The sequence below is a fragment of the Papio anubis genome, chromosome 1 (genome assembly GCF_008728515.1).
Source record: "Papio anubis isolate 15944 chromosome 1, Panubis1.0, whole genome shotgun sequence".
Taxonomy (NCBI): domain Eukaryota; kingdom Metazoa; phylum Chordata; class Mammalia; order Primates; family Cercopithecidae; genus Papio; species Papio anubis.
The window spans coordinates 508,846-518,136 of NC_044976.1; the positions used below are offsets into that span (position 1 = coordinate 508,846).

General features: G+C 60.7%; 1 long non-coding RNA gene across 1 annotated transcript; it reads right to left on the reverse strand.

The window, feature by feature from the left end:
* Positions 1 to 6,885: 6,885 nt before the first annotated feature.
* Positions 6,886 to 8,718, reverse strand: LOC116273792. Its single transcript, XR_004182198.1, has 3 exons — positions 8,412 to 8,718; positions 7,077 to 8,153; positions 6,886 to 6,921 (listed from the first exon to the last, which is right to left on the reverse strand). It is a non-coding gene; the product is annotated as an uncharacterized LOC116273792 (long non-coding RNA).
* Between the last annotated feature and the right edge of the window lie 573 nt (positions 8,719 to 9,291).

The window sequence follows — 9,291 nt, forward strand, 5'->3', positions numbered from 1 at the left end:
TTTCTTGTTCTTTCTTCTTCTTTTTTTTTTTTTTTTTGAGGCAGAGTTTTGCTCTTGTTGCCCAGGCTGCGGTGCAATGGCGCGATCTTGGCTCACCATAACCTCTGCCTCCCGGGTTCAAGTGATTCTCCTGCCTCAGCCTCCCGAGTAGCTGGAATTACAGGCATGCACCACCACGCCGGGCTAATTTTGTATTTTTTTTAGTAGAGATGGGGTTTCTCCATGTTGGTCAGGCTGGTCTTGAACTCCCGACCTCAGGTGATTCTCCTGCCTCGGCCTCCCACAGTGCTGGGATTACAGGCGTGAGCCACTGCACCCGGCCTTCTAGTTTCCTTTCATGTGAAAATGCTCACTGGGGCTCACTCTCACCTACTCTTGTCTCACACCTCAGCCTCCCCAGACTCCCAGCTTGGTCTCCTCCCCTGAAGGAGACCCCTGAACACACCTGGGTCCCCATGCCTGCACCATAGCCCGGACACTCGGGGCAGTGAGCGGGGCGGTGAGCAGGGCATTCGCAGGGCTCTGCCTCCATTGTTCCCCAGCCTTGCTCACCTGGTGACCCTGGTAGGGGGGTCTGGCTGCTCCCTCTTGCCTGGATGTCTGTCCCCACTGGTGACCCTGGTGGGGGGGTCTGGCTGCTCCCTCCTGCCTGGACGTCTGTCCCCACTGGTGTGCTCACGACAGTGCCCTGCGGGGCTCTTGCAGGTGTTTTCTAAGGGGCCTGGGTGGGGCCTGGGCAACCTGCTGGACAACAGATCCCCTCAACCCATCCCCTGCCAACCTAGCTCAGCCCTGAGCTCCTGGCAAGGGATGAGACAGCCTGAACTTCAGCCCGGGGGGGTGCGGGGGCTGCCATCGGGGGCCTGCTGCTCCCTGTGCACCGAAGGTGGGTCACCTGTTTCTTCCTCCAGGACCTCAGGCTTCCCATTACCCAGGGTGGTGGCCCCACTGCGGGGGCCAGGACAGGGGTGGAGGGTGGATGGCACTCCCACTGTGAATGCCCTGGATGGGTCCTTTCCTCTCCAAAGGCTTCGTCACCAGGGCCCAGGTGACAGGAGGCTGTCATTGTGAAAGAAATTTAATCTTGGAAAACCCTCAGGAGAGCAGTGAAGCCTCAGGATGCTGGATTTGTTACCCGGAAGTGCACTCTGGGCTGGGGCAGCAGCCGCGGTCATAACACGTGTGCCACATCAGGAGACCCGTCTGGCAATGTGTGGCAGGCTGGCAGCACCTGGCTTTGGCTTGCTTGGAATGGACGTTGGAGCAAGTGGCCCGGTCTCAGCCTGACACTGCCCGGCACTGCCACTGTCAGGGTGGGGGGTGGTCTCCATGGCAGGCTCAGGGTGGGGGTGTCTCCAGGGCGGGCTCGGGGTGGGGGGTGGTCTCCAGGGCGGGCTCGGGGTTGGGGGTGGTCTCCGGGGGGGGCTGGGGGGGGGGGGGGTCTCCGGGGGGGGCTCGGGGTTGGGGGTGGTCTCCAGCGCCTTCGGGTTGAAGGAGCATATGGTACATGGTCTCAAGCAGGCCCCAGGATCCCTGACCCACAGGCAGGCCCAGGCCTTGGCTCACAGCCCACATATGAGCAGGCAGATGAGATCAGGACGGGGTGGACCAGAGCAGGCAGGGGGTGGTTTTCTCTGTTTGAGGGGCAGCCTGCACCCAGAGGCTCCAATGGGCGTGTTTTGAGGGGGCAGGTGAATCTCTTCACCAGAGGCTCCCCGGGGACAGGGCCCGTTCCAAAGGCCACCTCTCTCAGTGCAGCCAGCAGCAGGGCAGAGCTCTGGGGACCCCAAGCTGGAGGCCCACACGGGCGGGAGACACTGCCTCTGGCCACCCCTGGGGAGCCAGAGTGTAGAGTCACTCACAGCGTGGCTCCCTCCCTGCCAGGCACAGTCCACAGAGGCAGCTGCTTTGGGAAGTTTGGTGCCAGACACCGCCAAGCCTCTGCCTGGGGCATCTCCTCCCGCACCCTTCGCTGTCTGAAAGGGCAGCTCTCCTGAGCCAGGCCTGCGCCATCTCCTTTAGGCTCCTGCAGTTCCTCCGTCGCCTCCACACTGCCCCAAGCAGGGGTGTTGGATCTGTCATTTCCTGACATTAACCATTAAGCTGGGTCTCCACCGTCTGCAGGATGAACACACATTTCATCATTTCTCTGATTCCTTCAACCGTCACTGAGCCTATCTCTGTGCCAGGCGCAGAGCTGCAGACCCAGGAAGACAGTGGTGAGCAGTTCACACAGCCCTTCTTCCTGGTGTGGAGTGCAGGAAAGGAAGCCTGCGCCTGGGGTGTGCAGACTCACCTTCTGCCAAAGCCTCCTGAGCCGCGCAGTTCAGGAAGGGGCAACCGCCCTCACCCCAGAGCAGCCTTTGCACTTTGGCCTTCCTTCACGTAGACACCAGTCCCCTCTGTCTAATTCTTTTCATCCTTGGTGCCAATTTCAAATGCCACTTCCTCCATGAAGCCTCCCTGGATCCCTCCAGTCAGAATGAGTCCATTGTCCTTGAGCTTTTGAACCCACATCCTGGCATTTCCAGAACTGGGCGTGCTGGCTGACACAGGAACCCTGTCTTCATAACTGGACTGTAGGTCCCACAGGGGTCTCATCTCTGCTCCAGGGGCCAGCCGGCACTCAGGAGGTCTTGGAAAAAGTGTCCCAATGGCTCAGCACTTTACAGTCAACATCTCAGATGACCCTGCAGCCACTGTGAGGTGGGTGCTGGTTCCACCTCCTGCACAGGTGCCAGCTGGCAGGTGGTGGAGGAGGTTTGAGGCCTGATCCTCTGGACCTCTGTGGTTTAATCAAAGGAGCCCACAGCTGCTCTGGGCCACGGCTCCTCCAGAGCTCATCACTGTGACTATTCATTAACCCCTTAGTTATCAGCTAGGACTTCGCAGAGATTCCCGGGCTGCAAGTGAAAGCAAGCAGGGGATCCAGGAGCACCTGGAGGAGGCGCTGGGTGCTGTCCAGCTGCCTGGGCCTGAGCTGAGAGCTGCTGATCTCTGGACATCTTAAGGTCCAGGGCTGCCAAAGGCTGCTTTGTCCTGCGGACGCACGGCCATGGGTGTACTACGTGTTCGGTCACTGACAATGTAAAGCTCCTTATTCTCGGTTTCATCCTCTGGAAAAATGGGGATAAAATACTTGGCTTGTACAATTGATACATTCTAGATGTTGACCAGCAGATAGTGGTTGCCCAATAAATTGCAAACACGATTGTTTTTGATGATTTTTATTACTGAAAATCTACACACTATACAAATCCAGCATTTAATCTAGAGAGTCTGCCCCACATGTGCCCCCAGGAGCTGCCTGCTTCCCTCCCTCTGCACCAGGCTGAGCTCCCAGACACCCCATCTTCCCTGCACCCCTCTCTGTGGCTTCCCCGCTCTTCTCATTCCTCCTGGCGACACACCTTCTCCACTCTGCCACCTGCCTAGCGCCCACCTGGGCCACCACATCCGGACCCCACATCCCAGATGGCCTCCCTCAGCCCCCAGGCCCCCTGAGCACAAGCACACAGAATCGTGCCCACGCGTGCTTTTACCAAGGGCACACATCAGACACATACAAATCCACTGACTTGCCCTTACCAGGCTGCGCGTGAGCACAAAGGCACAGCTCACCAGGTTTCTCTGGCCCAGGCCTGGGAACCCTGAGCGGGGAGCCCCACCCCACGCCGCGTGCTGGCTCTAGACTGGTGCCATTTATCACCGGCCTAGGATGAGTAATTTCATCGTGAACACAGTTCAGGGTGATAGATGAGCGAGTGGGGGCAGGTGATCGCCGTGCTGTCTGCCCACCCCAGAGGGAGGCTGGAAGGAGACTCCTGCCTGTTTCTAACAGGATGGTGGCCCAGGAGGGGCATGTGGAGGGAGGAGCCCCTGTCAGGGAGGCTGGCACAGCCAGAGTGGGGCAGGGAGGCAGAGGTCGCAGGCCTGGTCTCATCCATGTCCCGGGCCTTGTGAGGACCATGAGGCAGAGCCCACGCAGGGAGACGCGGCCATCCCCCAAATCCTGCTCAGGGCTGAGGTCCCAGGGGCCCTATGCTGTAGGAGGATGGGGACAAGCAGGTGTGCGGCTCCTGTGTCCACATAGAAGAAAAGGAGAGTTTCCGCTGAACACCGCCACCATCCTTTCCCGGAGTCCTAACCTCACCTCTGGGTCACAGTCAAGCTCTGTGAATTGACATCTTTTCTTTTTTTTTTTTTTTTTTTTTGAGACGGAGTCTCGCTGTGTCGCCCAGGCTGGAGTGCAGTGGCGCGATCTCGGCTCACTGCAAGCTCCGCCTCCCGGGTTCACGCCATTCTCCCGCCTCAGCCTCCCAGTAGCTGGGACTACAGGCGTCCGCCACCACGCCCGGCTAGTTTTTTGTATTTTTAGTAGAGACGGGGTTTCACCATGTTAGCCAGGATGGTCTCGATCTCCTGACCTCGTGATCCACCCGCCTCGGCCTCCCAAAGTGCTGGGATTACAGGCTTGAGCCACCGCGCCCGGCCTACATCTTTTCAACAGTGCTGGCCTCACTGCAGGTGCAGCTACACTGCCCACAACAAGGAAGACTTTATCTGCTGACCAGGCACATGTGCAGTGGCAGGGCTGGGCCTTCTGGAGCCTCTACCACACTGTGGCCTGCCCAGCTGCCCACAGGACTGAGGGCCTGGCAGCCTGGCAGGCATGCCCACCTCTAAAGTCCCCGGCCTCAGTGGGGAGGCTGAGGGCAGGCACAGGGCGCCCAGGGGATGAGCCCATCGCTGTCTGTCTGTTCAGGGCCTGCCAGGTTCCTCCGCCCGGGAGGGAGCCTGAGGGGCCTGGCTGGTTACCAGACACTCCCCTAGCTGCTCAACCAGGACCCCTCCAGATGCCACGGCAAGCTCCCCCAGGTGTCACAAAGAGTCCCAGGCCCCTCAGGGTGAGGTCGACCAGTCCCCCCACCCCCAGCAATTGATCAAAGCAGGGGTCCCACCCCAGCTCCAGGGACCAGGCAGGTCGGGACGACAGAGGCAGCCCCGGGAGACCCCGCTGGGGCCGGGAGGGGCCACCCGGGCTGGCGGCGCCGTCAGGCACCCGCAGTCACTGCGGCTGACAGGAGATGGGGGCCCCCCCTCCGCGGGCGCGGCCCCGGGGCCGCCGTGGGCAGCAGAGGCGCCAGGGCGTCCGGGAAGTCTGGGCCCGCAGCTGCCCCCGGGTCCTGCGCGCGCCGAGCCAATCCTGAGCCAGTCGCGCCCCGGCCAACCCCCCACCCCCATCCCCGCCGTAACCCTTCCCTCTCCGCAGCGGGCCCGGTGCTGGCGCCGTGCGGGGGGTCCCGGGTCTCTGCTCAGGCAGAGGCGGAGCTGCGGGTCCCAGCGCCAGGACCAGCCCAGCCGCGCCGCCGCCCTGGACGCCGCCCCCGCACACGACCCCCACCCGTGCCAGGCCCACCCTTGGTCCTTCCTCCGGGCCTTGGAGATAGCAGTGATGACACCAAAAACGGCCGCCGCATTTACGAGCATCAGTGCACCCAGGGGCCTGATCCAGGGCCCTTCATGAATCCCTGTGGCCCAGGAAATGGGCTGAACAGAATCCCACCTGCTGCAGGGCCCTCCCTTCCCCTGCCCCCTCATTCCCTCCCTCCTGGCTTCTCCTCCCTTTGCAGACACACTGCACACAGGCCTCATTCCCTTCCCTTCCCCTCCCCTGAACCACACCTTGTCCCCCTCCCCTCCCACCTTTCAGGAAAACTTCCAAAGAATTGGCTGTGGCGGACACCCTATCTTTCTGGCTCTGTGACCTTCCCCTTCCAGCTCCTGCCCCCACCAGCCTGCACCCCTGTTCTGACAGGCCGTCTGCACCTCTCGGTGCCTGCCCTCCTGACCACTCTCCTGTGGGCCCGGCCTGTTCCACGCCTTCTGTCCATGAACCTGCTGTCCACGTTGTGCTGCCCTCCAGCTTGGCCACACTGGTTCCTGCTGCCTGCAGCTTCCATTCTAATAGGCGTGGGGCGGATTGCAAACAAATCAACTAACGAATACATAAGAAAGGTAGGGTGATTGTCACTGTAAGAAAGGTAGGGTGATTGTCACTGTAAGAAAGGTAGGGTGATTGTCACTGGGTCAGTGCCTGCTGGGTAAGGCCCCATCCTGACAGGTGACCTGTGAGCCTAGATCCTTCAGGTGGAAGGAGCGGCCTGGAAAGTCCCAGGGGGGATTGGCGAGCAGGGGGCAGGGAGCGGGTGATGGGCCCTCCTCCCAGGTCGGGGAGGGTCTGCACTCTCTTGCCTGGTCTGAAGGACTGGGCAGGAGGGAGGTGAAGAGGGTGTTTCTTAGCCCTGCGGGATCCCCTTGGAGAGGAAGTTTTCCTGAAAAAGGGAGGGTCCCATGGAGGAAGAGTCAACTCCAGATGCTCCCTAAGCCCAGAGAACATGGATTCCAGGAGGTAAAATCAGGTGCGCCCACAGCCTCACCTCTCCTCCTTGTCCCTTGAGGGTGGGCCAGTGACCCCAGCCCTTCTGGCCAGTGCAAGAGGCCACAGGGCCTGACATTCACATCATGGAAAGAAGACTTTCTTTTCTTTTCTTTCTTTTTGAGACAGAGTCTCCCTCTGTTGCCCAGGCTGGAGTGCAGTGGTGTGATCTCGGCTCACTGCAATCTCCATCTCTTGGGTTCAAGCGATTCTCTCACCTCAGCCTCTCCAGTAGCTGGGATTACGGGCGTGCACTAGCACGCCATGCTAATTTTTGTATTTTTAGTAGAGAGATGAGGTTTTGCCATGTTGGCCAGGCTGGTCTTGAACTCCTGACCTCAAATGATCCACCCACCTTGGCCTCCCAAAGTGCTGGGATTATAGGCGTGAGCCACCACGTCCAGTCAATTTTTTTTTTAAGATAGGGTCTTGCTCTGCCACCCAGGCTGACATGCAGTGGTACAGTCTTGGCTCCCTGCATTCTGGGAAAGGAGAGTGTAACAGGACTTTAAGGAACGAAGCCTTTCAATGGCCGGAGAGACAGAAAAGTCTTAGACAGAAAAGTCTTAGGGAGGCAGGGGAAAATGAGAGACCTCAGAGCCAGGCTCCCAGGACCGCGGCGGCTCAGCCTTCTCACCGGTGGAGGTGCACCCAGCCCATGCTCCCTGCACGTCGGGCGGCATCGGGTGTGGGTGAATGAGTGTGCTTCAGGGGAGGTGAAGCAGACTCTGGCACTGGCTGTTCTGTCTGTGGCTAAGGAGCGTGCCCAGAACGTGTGCAGCCTGCAGGGGTGGCAGGACAGCAGCTGCAGAGACACCTCCTGTGCTGCCCTCAGGGCAGGCTCCAGCCTCTCTTCCCGGCTCCTGTGCACTTCCGGTGGGGGCCGGCTGAGTTGAAGGGGAGAGGTGGCTGAGTTTCCAGCGTGTCCTAGCCAGCTCCCCTTCGTGACCCCAGAGACCACCTTGCTCAGAGAGCTGCCCAGGGAGCTGCTGACTAGGGACCCCCACAGTTTTGCTGAGTGAGAAAGGGCTGAGGGTGAGAAGCAGGCAGGTGTGAAAGCCAGAGGGCATCTCTGGTTGCACACAGGATGTTCTCACCTCCAGCAGGAGAATAGCAGAGCCCAAGGGACTAAACATGGAAGAAGGTGAAATACCCAACCAAGGCCAGAGGCCACGGTCCTGGTTAGGAAAGCTGGAGGCCCTGGCAGACGCAGTGGAGACACCTGGGCAGATATTCCTGAGTCTCCAGACTCTTCCCGGAGCCTCCGAGCCTGTGAAATCAGCTCCTCCTTGGGCACTGGGCCTGGGAAAAGGCCAGCTCAACGGCACATGCTGGGCTGCTGCAGGACACAGCTAGTCCTGGCAAGAGGGCAGGTAGGGTGGGGGGCTTTGACCCAAGAAGATGGCCCTGGGCTGCTCCCGGGGCTGCCCCTGAGGTGACTGAGCATGCTAAAGGCCAAGGTCTACCGTGGAGGCAGGGGTTGAAGCTCCAGGAGGCCCAGAAGGAGTGGGGCCAGCCTGGCAGCAGGCCAAGGGCAAGAGTGCCTGGTGGTGTGGATCTGGGTGGGGGCTTGGTGGGCTGGGTCAAGGGCAGGGCTGGGGGCCAGAGGGGTCCTACCCATGGTTCAGGGAGATGGGAGATGGGCTCAGTGAGGATTTCAGACGTGGGTCTTCATGGTCTCCTGGGGGGTGGAGGAAGCTGGTCGTGGTGGAGCCTGGGTGAGGGCAGAGGTGGGGAGAAAGGCGGAGGTGGAGGAGCCTGGAGGGAGGGGAAGCCATAGGCCACACCCTAGAAGACCCTGCTCCAGACCGGGGTGCGGTGGGCCCTGCAGCCAGCTTGACTTATTTATTCTTTTGAGATGAAACTCACATAACAAAATTAATGACGTTAAAGCAAACAATTTAGTGGCATTTAGTGCTTTCACCCTGTCCTGCAACCCTGACCTCCACCTCCTCTCAGAACACGTCCTCACCCTAAAGGGAACCAAATACATTAAGCAGTCGGTCCCTGTTGCCTTCTCTCTCCAGCTCTGGCAACCACGATGTCTTTTCTGTATCTGTGGATTCCCTGTTCGGGACATTTTCACGTTTCCCAGGCTCGTCTCTGTCGCAGCGAGTGCCTGGGGATGATGTTCGCGCTGCGCACTGGGCCTCGCTTTGCTGGGAGCGTTCGCCGCCTGCATTTGCCTGAGGCGTCTTCAGCTCTCCGGGGACTGCGCCCGGGAGGGGAATTTCTGGGCCTGTGGGAATTCCGTGCTCACCTTTCTGAGGAAGCTGCTTTTGCACTTGCCGCACCTTGTGCCCATGCACGAGGGGGTCCAAGGCCTCCCCCTCCTCGGCGCTCTCTTCTGCTCTTTCAGCCCACAGCCATTCCCAGGATGTGCCTGGCTGGGTTTATGTCTGTTTTCTCGGTGAACGTGTGCGGGGGTTTCCGGGACAGGTGGAGACAGCAGTGAGGAATCGGCGGACGCCCGGGGGCCCCCTCTCTGGGTGCCCTCCCAGGGTTCCCTGGGACGCGGCGGGGTTGGGAGGGGGCCCAACAGCCTCCCCCAACGAACGCCCCCCAACCGCCCCCCCCCCGCCACGAACGCCCCCCAACAGCCCCCCGCCACGAACGCCCAACAGCCCCCCGCCACGAACGCCCCCACCGCAACGCCCCCAACAGCCCCCCCGCCACGAACGCCCAACAGCCCCCCGCCACGAACGCCTCACCAGCCCCCCTGCGGCCAGAACGCCCAACAGCCCCCCCGCCACGAACAACGCCCCCCCAACAGCCCTTCTGCCACGAACGTCCCCATCGTCCCCTCACGCCGAACGCCCTCAACAGCCCCCACGACCAGCCCCTCTGCCACG